The 26,924-nt window shown below is 32.3% G+C and overlaps 1 protein-coding gene across 5 annotated transcripts in view; it reads left to right on the top strand.

The window, feature by feature from the left end:
• The window catches only part of LOC145283636 (F-box/LRR-repeat protein 12-like), a 738,609-nt gene that overhangs the window by 114,936 nt on the left and 596,749 nt on the right, over positions 1 to 26,924 (top strand). The gene's annotated exons all lie outside the window — the stretch shown is intronic.

Raw genomic sequence — 26,924 nt, 5'->3', positions numbered from 1 at the left:
TTTCAGTTAACAATATTATTAATCTCCATGTCTATATTATGACATGACTTGTTGTGTGCCTATGTCTCTCGCCTTTAAGTGACTTACACATATTTTTGGTTACTATTAATCGCTTATTTATTGAAATAAAAATGCAATAGCATAAAACACCAAACATAATTTTTTAAATGATAATAGTTACGATATTATATTCACCAGAATAGAGTTTGGTTTGTCCATAAACAAGTCAATCATTTTAATTTGTTGTACTCTTAATTACTTCATGGTCATTCAGAATTATAAAAGAATTTGGAAGCATTTAAACTATCGACTAGGAAGTCATTTCTGGTTTTAAAATTTTAAGCAAATCCTCGTGTATTATAAGATTAAAAGTTCTGGAATTGCTTCCATCCAATAATTTTATAAACAAAGATTAAAACATTATTATTTTTTTTAAATTAGAGTTTTTATAACAATTTGGATCAATTAATTATTTAATGATCAAACGATACAACAATAATTTAATTTAAAATTCAAAATTTCATTTAAAAGAAAACCGAAACAAAAACGAAAACAAAAAGAATCCCGGCCAACGCCAGGTAGGTACAACTAGTATTCTATAATTTAAATAAAGCAAATAGTCTCCATCCGAAGATCACCCCCTTTTTTCTTTATATCAAGCGATAATTGGTCCATTAATGCATCATCAGTGGCACTGGCACGGTTGAAAAATACCGTTGTCTTTTATTTATGAACACAAATGAATCCGACTGCTGAAACAATTTAATTCTATCAAGATATTACTTTCTAATTGTCAGTTTAAAGACTTCAAAATCACTTTCTAATGTAGAAGGCATCGAAATAAACACCGTTTCCGGTCGGGTTCGTTTCGTTATTATAGATACAAAATGGCTGTCTCCGTCACCGTATAAAATTTGAAAGTGATCTTAGTTGGAAAATAATTTCTGGTTATAACTAAAATTTATAGGACTAAATAAAGAATTATGGTTTCAAAGTAGAGAAAACAACATTTTTCGATCGCACCTCTATTGTATCAATTAACCGGAAAATATTTCGAAAGTACAACGTAAACAGAACAACTGGTAGTTGACAATAACAACAAACGCGCGGTACATTTTTACTTTCACTTTCGTAATCAAATTTAGTATCCAACTAAAATGCCACTAGTTGAAACAAAGACGATAGTAACAGTAGTGGGCGTTGTTTTATTTATTTATTTATTTTCAACCACATAAGAGAATATACTTTTTATTGGCAAGTTCAATCGAACATTTATTTTTAAAAGAAAAAGGAAACAAGAAGTTTACAAAAAAATGCGTAGGTGAAAAAAAAAACAAAAAAAAAACAAAAACGATTTCATTGATTTTACTATTTCGAAATTTTGGAGTGGGTGGATGTGGTGTCCAACGTTTAAAGCATTTCAAAGTTAATCAAAATAAAATATTGATGGTAATCTAATACGGAATTAGCGGAATTCTCTCTTGAGAAAAATTGGAAATTGCATAAAAACGAGAAACGAAGAGAAATCGCGCGCGTGTGTGTGTGAGTGAGTGAGTGAGTGAGTGAGTGAGTGAGAGAGAGAGAGAGAGAGAGAGAATATATGTGTGTGAAAGAGAGAATGCACACACACGTGAGGGAGAGAATGCATGAGTATGAGAGAGAAAATGCATGTGTGAGAGAGATAGAATGCGTGCGTGAGAGAAAGAGAGATAGATTGCATGACAAAGAGAGAGAGAGAGAAACCTTAAGAAAGAAATCGTGAGAAGTAATATAAGGGAAAGAGAAAAAGAAAAGCTAAAAAGAAAAAAAAAGAGAGAAAGAGTGGGGAAGAGAAAAACAGAGAATGTATGCAAGATAGAGAGAAAATGCGTGAGAGAGAGAGAGAGAATGAGAAAGCTTGAGGGGAAAATAAGAGAAAGAGAAAGTACAAAAAGTGAAAAAGAGTAAAAAAGAGAGAAAGAGTCGGTAAGAGAGAGAGAGAAAGTGGGAAAGCGTGGAAGGGGTACGACGATGGCAAAAGACGAGGAGGAGGAGGAGGAGGAGGAGGAGGAGGAGGAGAGAAAGTTGGAAAGAGATATAGGTGGAGAGAAGACTGAGGGAAATAAAGGAAAGAAAATAAAAATAAGGGAAAGATGTAGATAGTAAAAACAAAGGGAAAGATGGGGTAAAGGATAGAAAGAAAGGGAGAAAAGAAGAGGAAGGAAACAAAAATGAGAGGGGAAGAAAGGTAAAGAGCGATAGAATGAGTTAGACACAAGGTCTTTTTTTTTAATATCAGCTTAGTGAACATTGCATGCATGATAAAATATTGGCATAAAAATTGTTCGTGTGTAGATCACATTAACGAAAATAGTTTCCTGGCCAAAAGAGAAATGTGAACGCATAACCCTAACGAGACAGTAGATTAATCTGAATGGATTTAAGTCTCTATCTGAGATAAAGAAATCGTTTAACTTTTATGAAACAAAGAATGGATATGAAATTTAAGTAATAAATTTAAACAATGGTTAAGATGCATTCACTTAATCTGTGAAATGAAAATTCTTTGTCATACTTAAGCATCACAGACCGACGAAAATGCTTGGTCAAACTTAAGCATCGGAGATCGACGAAAATGCTTTACCAAACTTAAGTAAAAAATAAATTCATATAAATTAACACTTTACGACTTTCTTTTACTGGCTTAATAGTATTGATCTCCCCCCCCCTACTCCCATCAATTCTTCCTAGAATCAAGTACTTACAAGATAAACTATATGAAGGTTACTAAAATCCACAAGTAAAAAAATGGTACCATGGAATTGACTGGATTTGAACTTGACACACTCAGGTCGTCAATCTGCAACGCTATGCACTTCACCATTGTTACTTCTCTCTAACTTAACTGCGACAGAATGACCAGACTTCTTACAATTTGAACACTTCTATCTCACAGAAGAGATGTTGTGAGTTTGTCTCTGCTTTATCGTTATTTTCATGGAAAGTGTTCGACTGAGTTTCAATCTATGGTACCCTCTTGCCAAACTTTCACAAGAAACACTCGTCTAGCTGAAAACACTATCAATAATTCCCCCCACTCTTTATCTGTGCCTAAACCTAAACGTAGATTCCATGAACAAAGCTTCTTTCTTAGAACTGCACGCCTGTGGAATTGTCTTCCGTTTTCCTGCTTTTCAGCTGCCTACAATATGGTTGTCTTCAAGTCCAACGCAAACAAGTTCTTGATGAGCCGTTCCACTTAAGTTAACAAATTTAGCGATTTTCCATTACTAACGATTACTATATTGACAATTGACTACTGTACACTCTTAACCCTTATCCTCGGGTGGTCTCTGGGCCTTGATAAGTAATTATGCCTCTATAAAAAAAACCCCAAAACAAACAAGCATCTATTCAGTTTGTGTTCAGACTAACTTATTTGGAACATCTTTTTTTGCTACTAAAATCATTCAACTCATGGTAGGTGTCCGACATAGACATAGAAAACCTAAAATCAAGTCAAACTTATATTTCACTACTTGTTTATATTGTTTTGAACACAGTCACACAAGATGGCAAGTGTCTGTAAATTACTGTAATCATCAGAATAAAAAAAAAGGCAAGATACTTTCTCAAGATTCTTTGAAGGTGTGAAAGAACAAATAAATGCAACAAAGAAATCACAATGGCCAACATAAGATGTCAAAAATTACAGTATTTTTAAATTGTACACACATATTTTATTTACTTAATTGAGTTTTTATATTAAAATATGTAAATTTACTTTATAATCAATTTAATAGTGAAAATAAGATTAGTAAAAGAAATCAAAATAAAAAAAAAACAAATAATAGGTACTACTTCTGTTCCTATTTATTTGGTACACCACAAGGGTAGAGTGAGGTACAAGGTCGGTTATAATGTGAAGAAAATCCAGCTCCCCAGAAAGTGGTACTCTGGAAAAAAGAACCAAAATAAAAATTGCTTCAGTCTGGAAGAATTTCTCATTCACTGACTGAGGAACAGATACTACACTTTGCTCCTAATTAAAAAGCCAAGGAATGATGTGTTTAAAAGTTACAAAAGTTTATTTTGTCTTTTAGGATGACCTCTCATTTTAATCATCTCAACTTGACTCTTAAAATAAAACATTATTGCACAAAACATTTACACAATTAAGTCCGAAACTATTTAGGCATTGAAAACATACACATTCTTATTAAGTTATTAAATGAAAGAACTTAATTTAATGAGAAATGGAGAACGTCGTGTTAGACTCGGTGATCAAAAATATTCATGACTAGGTTCTGCTTTGACAAAATACAAAACCGATTTAGAAATCTAGTGGGCAATGCCCTTTTCTTCTTCCTACTAGCTCTTCTCCACAGAAGAGATGTTGCTAGTCTTTCTCTACTCTATTGTTATTTTCATGGTAGGTGTTCGACTGAGCTTCAATCTATGGTCTTCCCTTGTAAAACATTCACAACAAAAACTCATCTATCTACAACCACTGTCAATTATTTTCTTTTATCTCTCTCTAAAACTAAATGAAACTTCCATGAGCAAAGTTTTTTTCTAGAACTGCCCATCTCTGCAACACACTATCACGGGGCTGCTTCCACACCAACTATAATATGATTGTTTTCAAGTCCAATGTAAGCATTTTCTCATTTATCCACCTTTTTAAATAATCAAATTCTAACCAATCACCATCATCATAACCAATTTCACTGTCCACCCAACGTTAATGCTTATTTTCGAATGGCCTTCGGGCCTTGATAAGTAGTGACGCCTTAATGTCAAAAAAATATTTTCACGTTTTTAAAGCATGTGATTAAACAACAGCTTTCAATTTGTTTACACAATCCTTTACATTATCATTAACCTCTATGATATCTTTGAAGTTGCACTGGTTGGGTAGTAGAGGGCAGACAAGTCACTACTGCATATCCAGATAGTTGGGTCAGTTCTGTCATCCCCATCTGACCATAACAGGTTTTGATTGGTCCATTTTTTTTCTCAGGTGGTTTAGTGTCTTCCACTAAACCCAATGCTGCTTCTGAACCAATGTAAGGTTACACAGTCTACGTCGCAAAGGAAACCAAGAATAGAAAAGAACTTCAACTCGCTTTTTCTTTGTAACAACAACATTTACTTCTTCATTGTTATGTTGCTGCTGTGATGTCCCTCACTTGATCATCTTCTTGAACATTATTCACATCTCTCACGTGACCTCAAATGTTATTCATATTTCATGTGATCGTTCTCTTTCTCCTTTTTATAGTCTTTTTTCTTTACCAATGATGTCGTCTCGCATGAATTTGCATACGTGCATTCACGCTATGTTACAGCAGGAGGATAGACGGATTCCCATGCCTAGGTGATATCAAAATATAAAATATAAAATTTGAGGAATTTTTCTTTTAATTCTTATTTTAGCTTATCTGAATCTGTTGTAATACTATATATTTTATTGCATAAATTATTTATAGGAATGTTAAATAGGTCGAATTCCTCTATCCAATAAGTTTTGTGAATTTATCATAGCAAAAACTTATTTTTTTCTTTTCCATTGAAGGATATATTTAAGCAAGTTTCACCCATAAACTTAAATCTGTTATCAGAAACACTTTTTGCAATTTTTTTTTTTTTTTTTTAGTTAATTAATGTTTGGAAATTTCATTTTTTTCCAAGTCTTAGCATTAATTATAATTAAGTCTTACCCAACCTGGAATTTTTTTTTTATTACTGAGACTTATATTAATGTATTTCTTGGAAATTTGTCAATAGTTGTCTATTCAGCCATGTACTGTGCAACGTTTTTATTTTTTAAATTTTCTTTTTACTTCCTTACAGTTTATTTTATTTATTTATTTATTTTTTTTTTGCATCTACAGTGGGAGAAGTTATGTCTATCGAATCTACAAGCATGGTATTTTTTGTTTTTAAACAGTTTTGATATAAATGTAATTTCTCATAGCTGTAAAATGGATTCATTTAAAATAAGTATTTTTCTTACTTTGTGCCTTGTGTTTTTATTGTGTGAATATTTGTGATATCACGTTCTTCAATTTTTGTGTTTTCTACTCAAGTTTAGAATTCTTTGGCATTCTTCTATTAAATTTTGGAGAGTAATGTTTTGATTTTGCTTCATCTTCATTAGAAATCAGTTCCTCATTTCTTTTTCTGGTGCGGAAGTTAAGTCTTGCATGAATATTAGGCATTTAAACATGTCAGAGGTTATCTCATAACCTAACCTTTTCACAGTATCTATTTACACTGTTATCTTTTGACTCTTTGTTAATCAGGTTTAAGCATTGCCAACGAGTATTAAATGGTGAACTTTGTTCCCCAAATATCTTTGTTAATATTTGTACAGTTTCTTGGAACGTCACTTCACCGGGACACCTTGCCAGGATAAAGTTTGCATATTTTTCATGTTCTACTGGCCAAAATTTTCCTAGTAGTAATCTTATTATATTTTCATCATCCTAGTTTCTTTAATTCAGCAATAATCTGGGGGATTATTTTAATAGACATTATCTTTGAGGTAACTCAACAGATAAAATTTCGGGGATGGGTTAAAATCCGCGAATATTAAGCCCATTCAGGATCATACTCCTACTGATGAGACGATCACCAAATTGTCCTCCCCGTTTCATTGAACAGTTATAAAACAAAGACTGTGAAATACTAATGATTAAAACTTGGTGGAAAAGTCAAGCACTGACCAAAGTTTATTTGTACCAAACATGGTTCCAAAGCAGAAAATATCATGAACGTTTATTAACGATTCTATAATGGCATGTTTTTTTTATCATCCTATATTACAGATATATTGCGAAGCTTGCATGAGAAATGTTCTTAGTATTTATAGTGTGAACTTTAAAGTAAATTAGTATCAGCTTTAGGACTAAAAGGCAGTTCCTTGCATGGAATATCTTATCCATTAAAATAAAAGACAAGGATCAGTTTAGTTTCTGATATCTATGGAACATTTACAAATGATTGAATATAAAGGGAGATCAGGTAAATTTTGAACATCTTTTGGATGTATAAACTCAATTTATATGAATTAGCAAGTTATCAAATCTTGACTGGCTCAATTCTGTTTCACATGAGATTGTTGATCATGTTTTTTCTCTCTTATATATGCAATCAAATCCTGAATCTTTCAATTCATTTTTTTAAAAAATCTTTTTCTACCAATCCTATTGCTAAGGAAATCTTACATCTTATTTATACTTCCAACACGGATTCCAAGAACTCAATGTCTCTTCCAAAAATATAGAGGTGTAAAAATCGTTTATAATCATTTATTTTGCAAAACAATGGAAATCTAGTCACTGTTTTCATGAAAACAAAACTGACAAGGAAAGTAAAAAAATAAGTAAAATTAGCTTTTGAAAATTGCAAACCAATATTGTCGACACCTTGTAAATATTCACATTTTGACTACTACAGATTTGTGCGTTCTTAATATGTTAAGAGACGAGAAAGCAATACTAGAGAAAGAGAGATAAGACTACAGAATCAGGTTACATAAACGATGGCTATTGATAATCACTGCTGCTCTCTCCTTTGTGGAACAATGAATAGAGATAGATATTTAAGGTTTAATTAAACCTTCTTTATCAAACAATATAAATGTATCTACTTCTTCACTGTATGCTTGACCCACAAATGCACGATGTACATGGATAATGTATTTTGCATAATCGTTCTTATATATATGAAAGTCGTTCCAAAAGTAAAGCCTCCTATATTTTTTAACTCAAAAAACACAAAAGTGATACCATCAAAACGAGCGACGTTTTGTGCTCCAGAATTTATTTTCTACATAGTTACCACCGTTCTCAGTATACTTTTGCCAGGAATTCAATGATGCATCTCTGCCTTTGACACACGTCCATGTCAGGGGAGTGCTTTCTTAGAGTCTCACACAGTCAATATCTTTAGAGAGATTAAACTTTCAAGTTATAAATGCATAAGTTCAGTCATCATAACGATGCAATATGGAATACCCTCTGATCCATTTGGACAGAATAAAAAAATAGAAGGAATTATTTTTGAACCCTCCTCCCTCATGTGTGTGTGTGTGTATATATATATATATATATATATATATATATATATATATATATGCACATCGCAGCTCGCAAAAGCCGTGACAGCCAACAAACTGGTTTGTTGGCTGTTATGGCTCTTGTGAGCTGCGATGCTGTTTAGCTGTGAAAATAATTATATAATCTCTCACATTCTGAATATATATATATATATATATATATATATATATATATATATATATATATATATAGTCATCCACATACAGTACTATTTCACTGTTTCACAACTCATCAGTGCGACTAGACAGGCAACTACCACAAGCCAGGATCGAAACCTGACTGCCTGTATGACAGTCAAGGCTCCTAACCATTACGCTAATCAGCGGCTGCTGTGCGGGTCGTGAATTAACAATGTTTTGACACCGTCCGAAATACCTAAGTTCGATTTGTTTACACAAAGAGCATCACTTTATATGCTAATGGTAATTCGTGTATCACTTATATATATATATATATATATATATATATATACTCGGATTTTTTTATATTCAAAAGTAATGGACTAATGAATTCAACGAGGTTGTTAGATAGTGCTCAATAAAAAGAGCTGATAATACTTGTTTATTGTTATATAAACATGCTCACATCCCGCTGCTACAAATAGCCACTTGTTTCAATCAAACAACAGATATCATCAGGCAGCGACTTGACTATTCAAAAGTTCAATGAAAATAAAGATTATTCATTGAACTTTTGAATAGTCAAGTCGCTGCCTGATGATATCTGTTGTTTGATTGAAACAAGTGGCTATTTGTAGCAGCGGGATGTGAGCATGTTTATATAACAATAAACAAGTAATATATATATATATATATATATATATATATATATATATATAGCCGTCTCAGGATGGGTAAAATTGATTTTTCAAACAGAACAGTTTTGCACCAATTTTATGTCCACTTACAAAGATTAAAATCAAGATAAAATGATATTAAACCTTGTGTCTATAATCCTTATTCTAACTTTTATGAAAATGCATTACATAATTTTTATTCTCGAAAATGTCTAAAATTTAAGGCTTAGGGATTTTAAGAAAAAGTTTAAGTTCACGGAATCTTGCTTAATTGGTGTTTAATGAGTGTTGATCAAATTTAATGAATATCTGAAATATTTGAACTTTCAATAACAGGTTGCGTTCATATTATACCCCCTAAAAACCTTTAAAATATTACAAAAAAACTAAAATTTAAAGAAATTTTATGTCTCTATACTTACTGATAGAATTTTACAAAAATCGGCAGTATCTGAATTTTTATGAACGGTTTCCACCCTCTTTTTCATAAAACTAAATATAGTCCATATTACTCGCTCATAACGCCTAGTAGATATGTTTCAAAATTCATAATGGTTGGTAAATTAGTTTAAAAGTTAATGTTGTACATACAAATATGCAGACATATACACATACCTAATTTTATATATATCATGAAATACAACTTGCATTAAAGTAAACTCAACAAAAAACATTAGACTAATTCTTCTATAATTTGATTGGTTGTTGAGTTTTATACAATATGTATATTAGGTCATTATTTTTTGCTGAGACTACACATATGGTTCGTATATAAATAGTTTGTAGGCGTATATTTTGTAAATAAACAATCTGTAAATGGCATGAAACCTGGGAAATAGATTCTTTGCACAACAGCGGGTAACAAGCTATTTAGTTTGATGTTTAAGTTTATATAAAAAAAAATGGAAATGAAAATATATGTAATAGTTTATGTTAATAAAAAATATATATATAAACGATTTTGAATATTAAGTTTTAAAAAACATTAAATTATAAAGCCAATCTATTTATATAAACACACACACACACACAAAATAAAAAGCTACCTAACATACAAAAATGAAAACAAAAAGGAAAATCTAATCCGTGGTTTCGAATTCAAACACATTTTCCAAGATTTAAAAAATTTGATGACGGTTGATATTTTTACATGAGCTGCTAAAAGAAAACTGATTTATCTCGATTGGTTTATGATAAACTGTTTTCTAATCCATCTCTTGTTTTTTTCGAACTTCAACATTCTCATTACTGTTTGTTTATGTGAAGAATTGTTGTTAAGTGGGACTTAGTATTTATGAATTCCGCCATTCTGGGCTGACTTTTGAATTTCAACCATTTATTAATGACAAGATTATTCGGTTGCCATCATAGTGTTGTATATTACAGCCCATTTCATAGCACAGTTAAGAAACATGATTGCAGTACTACTGAATATGTTCGAGTTTCAGAGATTTTTTTTAGGAATTTAAGTTAGTTATATCTGAAAATACATAGAATAATATCTTGACTCATATCGGAGGACATGATGTGTTGAAAGACAAATGAGGATACGAAAATGAATCATATCTTTTATCAGAAATCTTAATTTCCTCTTCGTTTTGTTTTTAATATTTATCAATACCGTATTATTTAAATTATTTGGACTACTATCCTCATCTTTAATTTTATTCTCACAATGAGAATAGTAGTTCAAATAATCCAAATTATCCTCATCTCCGAAAATTCCTAAACTTATCAATTTTCTCAACAAAAATAAAGCATTTTCCATATATATATCATTTAACAAATCTCATACTCAGGTATGGGTTCTATGCATTTCCAAATATAATCGACTTAATTTCCTTAACACATCCCTAAAAATCAAACATTTTCAATAAGTTTCCAGCATGACTGTACCATAATATTACCTGTAGCATAAAACGTAATCATGCCTTTGACAAAATACAAGAAATAAACACAGCAAATATAAATTTGTAGCATGCACACCGTGATAGAAATGAGATAGATGAGGGTCTTTTGTTTTTGTTTATCATGAATCACCCCAACAAGTAAAAATTCAAAGGATATATGAAGAATAGTCAATACATTGTGGATGCGTTATCGGCAGCTCCCATAACTCTCGCTTCTCCTAATTTGTCCCTCAGTCCTCATTTAGAATGAGTGATTTTTCTGACAAAGGGATATCTCGAGAGAAGACCCTACATTATTCTATATGTGCTTCCGGGTTGCACTGCATTTATATTTGCCCTCTATTGCCCCCATAACAGCAGAGTTACTATCATATTTGAGAAAACTGACCACATCCTATCTGCTCATCCTTCAACTAACATTCACGTTTGTGGAGACTTCAATGTTCACAATGTGGAATGGTTAGCCCACTCAAACAAGAGAAATGACGAAGGGAAGTTCTGTCATGATTTTTCCTTTGTTTATGAGCTAACTCAGATTGTTTACAAACTCACCCATGTACCCAACACTGACGGTCAGTATGCAAGTCTCCTAGACCTTTTTCTCACAACTTGTTCTGAGCTTATATTCATCTTCTGTTTTGTCTTCACTGTCCACTGGGATCTTCCGACCACTCGGTTGTATTAGTGAAGATAAAAACGAAATGTAATAAGTCTTCAGATGTACCTCTACAACGTACCTCTCAATACTGTATGGCTGACTGGGATAGCTCTTGTACATTTATATCAGATCTACCTCTGTGTTCCATGTTTAAAAAGAATGTGTCCTCTTTAATATAAAATCTGACAGAATGGTTAATTGTAGATATAGACCGCTTCATAACCTTCAAAAATTCCAACGAAAACCTAACAGCCAGTCGTGATTCTTTCCAGAATGTGCTGCTGCTATTGCGCACAGAAATCACTTTTTCCATTGCTTCCAACGTAACAGATGTACCGAAACTAAAGCTGCTTTCAAGACTGCCAGCAACTATTGTAAAAGAGTAATAAAGAATGTGAGAGAGTTGTATGCTCAGTCTGTTAAGTCTAAAGTAGCTAAGCAGCAGTCTGGTTTCCACCAGTGTTGGCAAATAACAAACAGGGTCCTGAACAGAAGTGTGTGCTCTATCCCAACCATCATCAATACACCTGAGGTAATCTCGTCATCATCGGACAAAGCCAAACTCTTTGCCAAGAACTTTGCAGCTAATTCTACCCCATGTTGTCAATGCCAATTCCTCCTGTATCTGAAAACACGCTATGTGATGTATAAATATTTGTGCGTGATGTTGCCAAGCTAATCAAAAACCTTGATTCTAGTAAAGCAATTAGCTCTGATGGCATTCCAATTATAGTGCTGAAAAAGTTTCAACCAGAACTAGCTTCCATACTTAGAAAGCTGTTTAAGTGTTGTCTTAAGGAGAATTGCTTCCAATACCCTGGAAAACCTGATCAGTATACCCTGTATTTAAGAATTCAGGTGATCAGTTATCTCCCTCTTAGTACAGACCAATAATTCTCCTGCGTATCATGAGTAAGTTGCTTGAATCTGTTAAATAGATAAGTAGTCAACCACTTCAGCAAAAATAACCTCCTTAGTGACATGCAATATGGTTTCTGTTCTGCTAGATCTACAGCAGATGTGCTAACGGTTATATCTCATAGGATTAGTGAATCTCCTGACGGAGGCTTCCTTTCTAGGGCAATTGCTTTTGACATATCAAAGGCCTTTGATAGGGTATGGCATCAAGGTCAACTCCACAAGATCTTCAGCTATGGTTTAGCTAGAAATGTCTTCTCAATTATTAAATCATTTCTCTCTGATAGGTTCATAAGAGTAGTGGTTGATGGACAGAAATCAGAAGCTCATAGTATTCCTAATCTACATCAATGATTTCCCAAATCACATCCTAAGATCATTTGTAGACATTTATGCTGATGACACTACCATCTATGGCAACATTTCAAAGGCCGTAAATGATCAAGTTTTCTCTGATTCTCTCTCCTCTGTTCTTGAGCACATGGTGCAATGAGGAAAGAGGTGGCTGGTTAATTTTAATACATCTAAAACCAAGGTTCTATCTTTACATCATCAATGCTCTGATCCCCGTCCGGCATCAATTGGAATGAATGGCTCTCATTTTGGGGAGGCTCCACGTTTTGATAAACTTCTGGGTCTTACCTTTACTCCTGATCTGAAATGGAACACGCACATCAAATTCGTTGCTAAGATCGCTGGAAAAATGTTGGGATCATTCTACCGCTCCAGTAGATATCTCACTGCTGATGCAATTCTCTATCTGTATAAAAGCCAGGTATGTTCAAGGATGAAGTACTGTTGCCACATCTGGGCAGGAGCTTCTAGAAGCAGCTTATCCTGCCTTGACAGAGTTCAAAATAGACTTCATAGCCTAGTGAGAGATGCCTTTTTCACTTCCCTGCAGTCTCTTTTCCACAGAAGAGACATTGCAAGCCTGTCTCTGCTCTATCGTTATTTTCATGGCATGTGCTCTGCTTTATCGTTGTTTTCATGGCAAGTGCTCATCTGAGCTTCAATTTATGGTTCTCCATTGCCAAACTTTCATGAAAAACACCTATCTAGCTGAAACTACTATTAATAATTTCCCCCACTCTTTATCTGTGCCTAAACCTAAACATAGATTTTATGAACAACGCTTTTTTTCTTAGAACTGTACGCCTGTGGAACTCTCTTCCATTTCTCTGCTTTACAGCTGATTACAATATAATTGTCTTCAAGTCCAATGTAAACAAGTTCTTGATGAGCCATTCAATTAAGTAATCCAATATACCAAATTTCCACTACTAACGATTGCTACGAACCCATCCAACAACATATGAAAATTAGACACGTTTCTTAACAAGAACTCTTCCATTGATGCTAAAAAGTATTTTAAGCTAAAAGCAGTAGAGAATGAGGCAGACGTAAACGAGAATGTCTTTCAGAATAAACATCCCAAACTCTCTATGTTAAGAACGGCTTTCGGAATAAACATCCCTCAATCTCCACATGTTAAGAATGGCTTTCGGTTCTTTGAAATTTTTTCAGTAGATTATTATTGATTGGACACTAGTATATGGGGGAGGGGGTGATTCTCGTTCAGGTCCGATGAGAATTATATAGATTGGAAAGCAAAACAAAAGTCAAAGGATGTTCATACTAGAATTTAGAAATGGCTTTCTATTAACTAAAAAGCTTGTGTTAAAATATTTGCTAAAGTCATGGAGCTTTTATTTTTATTATTTTGAAACATTTCAAGAGATTAAAAAACTTTCTTTGGGTTTTGGCAGTAGTGAAAGAAAATTTCTCATGTTGGATACTTTTGTAATTTGAAAATTGAATAACATAAATATAAAAGAATCCTGGGAGAAAAATGTTTTTCCAATTAAAACATATATACATGTGTGTATGTATGAGAGAGAGAGAGAGAGAAATATATATATATATATATATATATATATATATAGAGAGAGAGAGAGAGAGAGAGAGAGAGAGAAAGAGAGAGAGAAAGAGAGAGAGAGAGAGAATCATAGATATATATAAATATATATATATATATAAAGTACAGAAGGTTTTTGATAGGACAAGAGTGCATTTGAAAGAAATGTTTCTGGTCAGAGTATAATTGAACCATACTTGACTTTTGAAATTTATACTTTAATTCAAGCCATTATATAAAAATAATTTTATAAAATCAATAGTAGGTTCTCTACAGTGCAATGTATCATGGACTAAGTCATTGTGGGGAGACCTGTGAAGCTTCTCTCCAGTTCACCACGGTGGGTTCCTGACTAGAGTAGGCAATCAATTGAGTTGATTGAACAATTAAAGTGTGGAACATTCGTTGATCTTCATTAAATCCTAGGCAACGTTGTTTTTTTTTTTATTAATATAATATGTGTAAGGGTGACACATATATTGCTCTATATAATCGATGTGATAGAAAAAGGATTTAACTGATAAAAATTAATGAACAAATGAAAAAGCCATATTTGTTAAGAAAAAGAAAAGGATACAAAGATGAGTTATACAAAAAAAAAAAAAGAAAAGAACTCTCAAGCAATGGCGAGTACTAATACCTAATTATGTATTTAAGTATGCCTTAGTTTCAATACAAACTTAAAATATGATTATTTCTATATACGTTTTAAAATATAGATCAACTTTGTGTTGATGTTAAATTAAAAAACAAAAAACTCCAATAAATACATATACACGAATACAGAAAACAAACAGGTTTTCATTTTTATATGCATGACTAGACTACTCGTGACCCATTCAGTTACGATCATTAACAGTGATTTTATTCGAAAAGTCATAAACTGTGATATATCTAGGCATAGAAAAGAGAACTTGAATGCCTACTAGACACTATCCTCGAATGTCTAAGGTATCTCTGTATATTGGTTTGTCAGGACAACCTGTCATGAGGATATTTCACCCTACAAGTAAATCCTGACTAAATATTCAAAATAACATAGCATTTACGTCACAAATAAAATTCCTCTCGATATGGCTATCCTACACAGGCTTATATAAGGATCGGTGCACCTTCTCCATGTCATGTGTTGTTAAGCTGGATACTCCACTAGACTAGCTGAGTTCTTATCAGTTTTTTGGGTGAAAATTTGGCTTCCAAGAGGTCAAAGTTGAAAGAGTTGACCTTTGTAGACTCTACCAAACTCCTCCGCCAATTTTGGGTTTAAACACTCGAAATTTTATATGTAGATTACCTGGACAGAAGTCAAACTTTTTAATATATATATATATATATATATATATATATATATATATATGCACATAAAGTTATGAATAGTACGTAGGGCCTGAGCAAAGCCGAGCTGAACTGCTACTACTACTTTTTTTTTATTTTGAAAATTCTGTTTATTAAACAGCATTTTTTTTTGTTCATTTGCTCATTCAAGCTGTTTTCCCTTTGTAAAGTTGATCACAGAGTTAACTAGGTAAATAATAAGATGTATTTCATCCTTTAAATGAATGGTTGGTAATTTAATAAAGTAATTTAGTAAATATATAATTTCTTTTAATAAAGTAAATAAATTCACTTGATAATAAATTCTGAAAATGTCATGAAGATAATTTTGATTTTTTTAATGGATTTCTTTTCAATCATGGGTAAAGTTCATCTTTTGGTTAAAAACAAATTACATTCGTTGCACGTCTTTAAATTTATCTATCAGGAGATTCTTTTAGCATAACTAATGTCTGTTTTATGAAATACTAGCGGGAATACCCGTCGTTGCCCGGGTGTTTGGAGGTGTGTGTGTGTAAGGGGGGGGGGGTAAAGTAAAGAATAAGCGAAGTAATAACTCTGTTTAAATATCAAACAAAAACGATGTTAAACTTCTTAAAAAAATCGGAAACACCAAAACAAAAAACAAAAAAACAGCGAACAAACGTAAAACTTCTTTAAAAAAAAAATCGTAAAAACAAAAAGCAGAAATAAGGGGAAAAAATGATGAACGTGTTCGGAAAAACAAAAACAAAAAAACACAGCGAAAAGCGAAAAAAAAAATGGCATAAATAGCCCTTTGATTCGGTTAAGTCCATGGTGCGTTTCACCCAGTGGAAAGCATAGAACGAAAAGGAACATTAAAATTCCATTCCAGTTTTTTTTAAGCAACTACAAAACGAAATAAAGCGAAAAAAAAAAAAAGGCATCATCCAGTAGAAAGCATAGAACGAAAAGGAACATTAAAATTCCATTCCAGTTTTTTTTAACAACTACGAAGTAAAGAAAACCCAAACCGGCGTTCCATCGTAACTGTCCCTTGTGAACAATCCCGAAAACGGTGTAAGTGGTAGCGGGGGAAGGAGGAATTAATTAGAGAGAAAAGATTTTACTACTTCCATTGATTTTAACCGATTGTGGCAGTTAACTCTCAGCAGAAAAAATATAGGAATCTATGATTATCGAGGAAGTGGAGAGGTAATATGCCTATAACACACCTCAGATATTGTGCTGCAGTTTGTGCATATTACATTTGCATGAAATCTCTTGATTTTTAATCCTATTTAGGTCAAAATCATAGAGGAAAAATGAGTTTATTTTACATATATAGGGAGGAAGGGAAGGGATAAGATACAATAATTCTTTATAGATAATGCAGAAATAAAGATTCCTATTATTTTGCTACTTACTTTACGTGTGTTTATTGTGTGTACAAACACACTGGTGAAAAAAGATGAAGTATAGTCTCAGAATAGATACTACACTTTGCTTCTAGCCAAAATTATTAGAGTGATTGAATCAGCGTACAATGGGAGAGGAAGAGAGAGATAGACAGAAACTTAGTAACTATAAGGGATGAGCCTCTTGGTCGGTTAATTGCAAATTATGACTAATTAAACGAATTAAAATGAAATTTGTTTTTCAAACTTAATTCCCAAATTAAAGAATATTTTAGCATGTATTTTCTGTGATATGGTATTTATTTCTCTCCCACAGTGAGAAATGTAACAATATTCAGAAAGTAGGATTGAAAGGTCAGCGCTCCTGAGGAGGAGCATTCTGATCTGTAAAAACTACCTGGTAGACCCAGTAGCAGTGCCTCAGGCGATTAGGGATAAATTAACCCCTTCTCAAAGAGAGAAGGCACAGCCTGAGAGAGTGGACATTCTAGAACTACACTAGACCAGCATCATACTGCAATCAACAGGGAAAAAGCCATTTCAGAAATGGCCTACACCCTGTTGATTTTTGTGCCAAGGTAAAAACTCCAGCAACGCTGAGGTGCAAAGATGACAGAATGTTGTTTAACATAGCTTTAGTATAATAATAGGCAACATACCACTGTGTCAACTATTAAACATTATAAGTCAGCAGAATAGTTAGAAAGGTTCATTTTCCAATTAATGCAACTCATTTGAATCATTATTGGTGATCATATAATTTTCTTGTCATAGCATGTTGATCCCTTCCACTCTGTCAAATTCACTCGGTATTAAATCCTCAAAAGATATTTATAAATGTCAAAGTAGCTATTAAAAGTCACCAAGATGCTATGAAATTGACTGCTCTTAAAATCGATATTTCACTGTTAGGTGTGAAAAAAAAACCCTACATATGTTGAGCTTTTATTTTTGTCTTCTTCTCCTTCAGGGAGGAGATATGTATTTTTAATGTTATGTTGATAAAATAGATGTGTATAAGAACGAGGAATGTAATAAAAAAAGGACAAGAAGGCGGCTAATATAAACACTACAACAAACATTTATTTATGAAAATTAAACGTAGTTATGCAAAACCTTAATAACCTTGTGAAGAAATCAACTTACACTAAATCGTGTAATTTGTGCAAATTAAAATATATGTGCTTAAAAGGTAATAATTTAAAAGTTTGTACAGTGATAAAACTGAGGTGAAAATATTTTGGTTGAAATAAACTCGGCAAGTAGAAGGCTCCTGCTGAGTATGTAACTTTAAAGAATTTAGCTGTGAGTTGTTTCAAGTAATGACTATTTTATGCAAGGAGTATATGCGTTGTTTCAACTGTGTCACTGTATATATTATCGTGGTCATGCATAATTGAATACAGGACTGAAGAGAATATATGTTTATTTTTTATATAATAAGACTCCCAGTAGTTTAGTGTCAAATATTTAAATGATTTTTTAAAATCTCTTCTCGTTTTTTTTTGTTTTTTTTTTACAAGGCAGTCACCACTTATCAAGACCCGAAAGCCACTCAAGGATAAGGATTAATGAATGTAGAGTAATGGTGTAGTAATCATTAATAGTGTAAGTTGGGTACAATTTGATCATTTAAGGGGACGGTTCAATAAGAGCTTGTTTACATTAGACTTGAATGCTACCATACTGTAGTTGGCCAGGAAGCAGGCTGATGGAACTGTGTTCCACAGGCAGGCAGTTCTAGGAAAGAAGCTTTGTTCATAGAATCTGCATTTAGATTTAGGTACAGATAGAGAGTGAGGGAAACTGTTGCCAGTGGTTGTAGCTAGACAAGTGTTTCTTGTGAAAGTTTGACAAGAAGGAAGCATATATTGGAGTTCATACAAGCGCTTGCCATGAAAATAACGATAGAGCAAAGACAGGCTTACAATATCTTTTCTGTAGGAAAGAGGTGGTAGGGAAGAGAAAAGGGCATTACTTACTAGGTTTTGAAACCAGTTTTGAACTTTGAACTTATCAAGGTAAGATAGTGCTGCCAAGCAGCTCCTGTCCAGATGGGGTAATAGTACAATATAACTCCTATAATTTGAACATCCGCTTTGTTCAAATTAGAGGATACTGTTCAAATTTCATGATAAAAAAATGTGCAGCAGTTAACGTTAATTTTCTAAGAATTAAGAAATAGTAAATGAAATTCATTGCTATATGATACTTCAAGTATATATTAAGTTGAGTTTATGATATATTGCAAGTAAGAATTGATGAATATTATTACCAGGAACAAAACATTGAAAATAAATTAAATCTACTCTTACTTGTTAGGTATTTATTACCTAAGTTATCATCTACAGAAACCATACATTTATGTAAAATACAGTTTTTTATTTATTTATTGAATGAGTCTCATTGCAGTTTCTATTTTCATCGATTGACCTTTCGGACGCTGCCATTGTATTCCATAAGCGATCACAAAAATCTACAATTTTTTGGTTCTGTTGCTTCTTTATAATTATATCTCTTGCAAAACATAGTTGTCACTAAAGTAAGGACTTTTTTCTAGAAATTTTATAATCGTCTCCATAGACTTTTCTGCATCATCCCATGATATTGCTTCATCAGAGTGTTCTTGGTTATTTACATTAGGGTCAAGAGAATGGGAGCTGTCGCTATTTTCATCACCATTACTGCCTTCAGGATATTGATCAGTAGTTTCCTCATTTCAACATCATTTGAATTAAGTGATTTAAGAACTGCGTGGTTGGTCGGTAACCGTTTGGTTTCAAGAATTTTTTCTAGACCAGATGTATTCTCTGATTCTTTCAGTTCAGAAGCCTTTGGCGTTGGGCATAATTTTCCCCATGCTTTTGTTAATGTGCTTGCTTGAACTTGATTTCATGCACTTGCAAGAGAAAATATGGCATCTTTGATAGTAAAATGGCACTGAAAATCGCTTATACTCAATGTACTATTTATCATATTCATCATGAAATCATTTCTATAGAAACATTTTAAGTTCCAAATAATCCCTTGATCCATAGGTTGGATGAGAGAAGTCACATTAGGTGATAAATAGCACACAAAAATATTCCTGCAAGATGACTGATTCTGACTCAAGAGGATGTGCTCTACAATTGTCCAACAGAAGCAAGCACTTTGAATCAGGTTTACCCGATTCAAGAAAACGCCTCTGGACAACTGACACTAATTCTTGTAAAAACCATTTTTGAAACAACTGTTTATTCATCCATCCATTTCGTGAAGAATAATAGGATACTGGCAAAGGCAAAACTCCTTTCAATGCTCAGAGACACTTTGATTTGCCGATGACAAGAAGTTTAAGTTTATGAGTTCCAGAAGCATTAGCGCATACCATCACTGTTAGTTTTTCTTTATTTAATTTGAATCCTTTTATTTTCTGCTCCTCGGATCCGACTAATGTTTTTGTAGGTAAGCACTTCCAATTCACGCCACTTTCATCAGCGTTGTAAACATCTTCTGGTGTTAAACCATAATCGGCAATTATCGTCTTGAATTTGTCACAATAATTTGATGCTGCGTGTGTATCAGTAGACCGTTGTTCACCTGACATTGTTAATTGTCTTATACCATGTCTACTCTTAAAGCTCCTAAGCCAGCCTTCACTGAATTTCATATCTTCTGTGATATTCAACTCTTCCTTAAGAGATTTTTGGTTGTTCATCTTAGTGTTGCTTATTTAAATGTATAATGTATACTAGCAGTACTAACTCGGCATTTTCCAGAAGAAAAAGAAAAAAATGACTTCTTTATAAAAGTACTGAAATTAATTTTATTAACTTCAATTTTCTAATGAAATAATTTTCTAAAATTTTTAAAAAGTTTATCTTAGTACTTGACGTGAATTGATTAATAGCAAAGAGAAAATGATAATGTGTGATTAATGTGGAAACTTTTTTGCAACATTTAAAAATCTAACATGTATTTATTTTGTAGAAATCAAGTAAAATAACTCATAACATGTCTATATTTTCACTCTAACAGTTTTCTAAACTAAAATAAGTATTTTCAGAAAAAATTAAACCGAAATAAAATATATTTATGTTAATAACAGAGGAAGGAAAACACACATACACACACACATAAAATAGGCTAGTTTGAATCAGGTATCGACATGTCAGATAGCTTGTTACTTGGGTCTGACTTTGAAAAAGATAATTTTATACGTAGTTTTCTATCCTTATTATATACTCATCATCATCGCAGGCTTAGGATTATTAGACAATGGTGGCTATCCAAAGAAACATAGGTTATTTAGACAAACCGTAACAATGAAAGATTGATTTTCATAAATAAACGTGTAAAGAACTCATGCAAAGGTTTCAATAGACTGGAAAAGAAGAACTGATAATTAAAGCATTGAAGGAGAACAAGCAACAACTGTTGCTCTGCATATTAAATTATGTATCTATTATTATATTAAAGTTGTGCTGATCAATGTTTGTTTCTCGAAGGCTTTTTTCCTTTACATTTTAATCACACACGCGCGCGCACGCGCGTGCGCGCAATAATTACACGTTAAACTATTACTTAATTTTTGGGTTAAGTTACGTTTTTAAAAAATTCATTTCAATTGTTTTAATTAGCTGTAAAATGTAACTATCTCACCAAGACCCCGTCCTTTGCTAGGTATCTGTGTCATTCTCTTTCTTTCTCATTGTGTGTTGTTTAATGTGCTTGTTATTATTTTATACCCTGTCTCTCTCCCTCTCTCTATGTGTTTATTAACAGTCAAAAGTAATAAAGAAAAGATAAAATAAAAGAAGTTCACATTTAATCCATAGTTGGAGAGAAAAAGAGAAATATATATAGTAAGCAGAAAGAAACTAATTTCGGATTTTATTCTTTTATTAATCTTTTATATATATATATATATATATATATATATATATATATATATATATATATTATATATAATTTTATTTTCAAATATACATTCTGGCATTTATACTTATGCAATCAATATACTTCCTTATCTATTAGCTGATTTAGTCAATCTTTTTTGTAAAAACCTCATCTAAAAATTATTGATGACTTTTCCCGTTATCTAACAACGTCCAAAACAAAACTGGTTTCTATTAATCAGGTGTCATTTCTTAATACTCTTGTCACTACAACCATCTACAGTTTTACCAAATACAGATTTTAATTTTCACTGCATCACCGTTGCACTTTTCCTTATTTTGAACGATACTGCATATTGCACTCTGTTGAAAAGTAAACATTATTTCTATAATAGCAAATTGTGAAATGCTCCAGTTTTTTTTTACATGTAAACACATGACAGCTATAATTATGACATCATTCGTTAAAAATTGATAACCAATCAAAATCCTTTTTCTCGATGATAATACAAAGTCAAACGTGCATCCTGTTTTAACAATAATTTAAATAACGCTTTGCATTTGACACCAATAAACAACCTATTACATATAATACTAAACTTAAAACTAAGGCCAATTGTGATGGTTATATGAAAATGGAAAAAAGTACTTCAGAAATAAGTAAAAAGCACTTTGAATGGGCTCTTAAACTCAAAATAAATTTAAAAAAAAAAAAACATAGAAAAAAGAATTGCCTTAATGAAAATATTGTGCCTACATTTTTTTTTCGTTTTGTATATTAGAATATCCAGAAGTTTTAAAATACCTTAAAATGAATTGGATAACTATTTACAAAACATTCATATTTACAATATATTTTTCATATTTCCAATTATTAAAATCTTTAACATTTTTTTGTTGCCTTTGACCTCGACTGAATGTATATAATATTGAAGCTTATTTAAAGGTATGGCTGAAGATAAAATGAAATGCATTGTTTAGTCAGGAATTGAACTCGCCACATTCATATTATGAGATTTTTTGCACTATTTCTTGTCTCAATCCTCCTCCCACGTAATACATTCAGTGTGCAAAAAATCAACTAAGGAATATTATCAGTTCTATTATCACATACAATACATTTAAAATATTTAGAGGAATTGAAAAAAAAAACAGTAAATCAGACAACCTATTCCCATAACGAGACATTTTCTTTCTTTTTTTTCTTTATGCTTTCGATACCGATTTATTTATTTATTTTTATCTTCTTTCTTTCTTTGAACTTTCCAGTTTGAAGTGGGTTTTTTTTTCGTTTTGCTTTTGTTTTTTAACTTCAGATTCAGACGTTAACAGAGCATGTAGAATAGTTACTGTATATTATTTAAACATTCCTTTAGGTAAAACACTTTCAGATAAAAATTATTCTAAATAAGTTTTCTTTTTGTTAGAAACTTGAAACTTTAGGTACAAACTTGCAAGAAATGGCTCAATGTCCATCATACAAAAAAAACAGAGCTTAAAAACATATTTTTAAATGATAGCTTTTTAGCAAATTCCAAAGACTTTTATAAATCTTTTTATAATTTTTTTAAATCAAATTTATTTTAGAATCTATATTATAGAAAATGATTCTGGTCTGTTCTTTCTTTAAACCAAAGTTTGAAACAAAAATAAAAATAAATTAGAAACTTCTCATCAGAAATTCCATGAAAAATAGCATTCCAATAGGATATAGACAAATTATTAATTGGTATATTTTAGTTTCAAAAATATTTAAAAAATCATCATGGATCTATGTGCTATAATCAGAGAAGCTGTACAGTTGAGATTTTTCAATATCTCTCCCTCTCGCTCGCTCACTCTCTCTCTCTCTCTCTCTCTCTATATATATATATATATATATATTAGCTGTCCGGGATTGAATGATGATCAATGAATGTTTCACACATTTTTATTGTCATCAAAATTAGTGAAATCGCTCATTTTTCAATCAAATCAATTGATTGCCTGCTCTAGTTGGGGACCCATCGCGATGTATTGGGAGGAAGTTTCAAATGCCCCCCTTCCCAGTAACTTAGTCAACAATACATTGTAGTTTACATTGCACTGTAGAGAATCGACTGTTGATTTTATAAAATTATTTTTTTTATACATAATGGCTTGAATTAAAGCTTAAAATGCAAAAGTATCATACTTCAGTTGTACTGTAAACAGAAACATTCATTTCGAACGCATCCCGACCATATCAAATAACGTACTGTTGATTTTATACACCAGACACATTTGTTTGTGTGGTTATAAAACTTCTCAAATGCACTTGTGATGTTAGACTACGTAAAAATGGTAACTTTGGTCAAAATCAGATTGTTCTATCTTTAATTTTTTTTTTCAATTATCGATTTTCGATAATTATCGGAAGGATTCTGATACAAAACCTATCTAAGAACATTTCCAGACACATAGGTATATTTGTGTGAAATTTCAGAAACACCAGCCCAACCGTTTTGGAGTCTAAAGGAACGAACTCACAGACACGCAGAAAAAGTTTTTATATAGTGGAGAATAGATAACATAAATAGGTTAGCAAAATTAATCTAGAGCAAAAAACTAGAATCGATACCTGAAACGTTTCTGTTCTTGTTTTCTTTTAAGGCAGGTGGTGTTTGATTGACACTGATGGGAGGCCATGAGATAAAATAGTGTTTTGGTTTAAAATCCCCCAAAGTTTTTCATGATGATCTCTGCAATAATATTAAGACTTAGGTGAATTCTTAGAAACTAATTAATGCATTAATTTGGAGAGATTGACTGACTTACAAGCAAAGAAGTTTTCCAACAAAAGACTATATTTTTATATAGTTTTAAAGGTTGAAAAACTTCCAAGACAAATGGACGAACGTCATATTTAGATTATAAATCTTTGTATATCTATTTTTGTTTCAAAATTATTCACATATAAATCAGTAAATATAGATTTACTGATTTATATAACCCGGATGGTAAACGTGTTTTTTTTGGTGTTTTTTTTCATGGTGGTCACCACTTATCAAGGCCCGGAAGCCACTCAGGGATAAGGGTTATTGCATGTACAGTAATCAATGGGATAGTATCGTAGTAATCGTTAGTATTGGAGATTTAATAAAGTGTCTTGCTTAAGGGGGCAGTTCATCAGGAATTTGTTTATGTTGTACTTGAAGACATCCAAGTTGTAGTCAGGTGGGAAACAGGCAAACGGAAGAGAGTTTCACAGGCGTGCACTTCTAAGAAAGAAGCTTTGTTCATGGAATCTACGTTTTGATTTACGCACAGATAAAGAGTGGGGAAAATTATTGACAGTGGTTTGAGCTATATGGGTGTTTATTGTGAAAGATTGGCGAGGGGGGGGAAGAGATTGGAGTTCAGACGAGTACTTACCATGGAAGTAACGATAAAACAAAGACAGGCTCGCAACGTCTCTTCTGTAGGAGAGAGGCTGCAGGGAAGAGAAAAGGGCATCCCCCACACAGCCACAAAGTCTATTTTGTACTCTGTCAAGGCAGGATAGGCTGCTTCTAGAAGCTCCTGCGACAACAGTACTTCATCCTTGGACGTACCTGGCTTTTATACATAGAGAATTGCATCAGCAGTGAGATATCTTCTGGAGCGGTAGAAGGATCCTACCATTTTTCCAGCGATCTTGGCAACGAATTTGATGTGCATGTTCCATTTCAGATCAGGAGTAAATGTCAAACCCAGAAGCTTGTCAAAACATGGAGCCTCCTCAAGATGAGAGCCATCCATTTCAATTGATGTCAGATAGGGATCAGAGCATTGATGATGTAAAGATAGGAGCTTGGTTTTATATTCATTAAAAGTAACCAGCCACCTCTCCCCCCACTGTACCATGCGTTCAAGATCAGAGGAGAGAGAATCAGAGAGAACTTTTTTCATAATTTCGAGAATATACACCATTTTCAAAAAGAAAACAAACTAAAAGAAAAATTCACCAAAAAATGCTGTAAGAATAAAAAAGAAAACACTTTCATACTTGTTTACCAGCAATGCTTCAAGCAAACTACCCTTTTTTCTCTCTCTCTCTCTCTCTCTCTATATATATATATATATGGTATTATTTTCTTTAAAAACTACATCACCATGTCTGTGGATGTATCCGGATTTTATCAATTTGGATCTGAATGGTCTAAATAAATTGACTCGTCAGCAACTTTCTTTTTACAAAGACCTAGAGGAAAAGTCTTCAACAACATTGTGTGTATAGTTTTTAAAGAAAATAATTTACATTAGCTTTTGTAGAATCTATGAATTTTTTCAACTAACTTGGAATACAAAATATAAGAGGCATTACTTTTGGATTGGCTCTCATATATATGACGTCCTAACGGATCAGAGAGAATTGCAAATTGCATTGTAATGATGACTAAACATGCATTCATAAACTGCAAGCTTCATCTCTTTTGTGCAGATATTAACAGTGTCAGACTAAGAAAGAAACCTCCGTTATGGACGTGCATGAGAAGCAGAGATGCGTCATTGAATTCCTGGCAAAAGTGCATTGAGAACAGTGGTGACTATGTATGAAAATAAATTCCAAGATATATATATATATATATATATATATATATATATATATATGTCTTGGAATAGTTATTGTTGAAATAACATTTTTATACATGATAAATCATGAAATTTAGGCATAATTCACTTTCACGAGTAATATCACTCCCCCATATATATATATATATATATATATATATATATATATATATATATATATATATACACACATACACACACACATATATATATATATACTTATACATACACGCACACATATATATACATACACACACATATATATACATACATATACATACACACACACACACACATATATATACATACATATACATGCACACACACATATACAGTGATGATCATATTTATTGGCACGGTAAAATAAAAGTTAAATTTTGTCTAATAAATTCTAAAAAAGGGATTAAATTAAAGAAAATAACAAAGTATATTATGTATTTTTAACTGGCCTTT

Source organism: Euprymna scolopes, chromosome 8 (genome assembly GCF_053919585.1).
Source record: "Euprymna scolopes isolate OS-2025 chromosome 8, ASM5391958v1, whole genome shotgun sequence".
Lineage (NCBI taxonomy): Eukaryota > Metazoa > Mollusca > Cephalopoda > Sepiida > Sepiolidae > Euprymna > Euprymna scolopes.
This window is presented reverse-complemented; position numbering and strand designations above follow the sequence as displayed.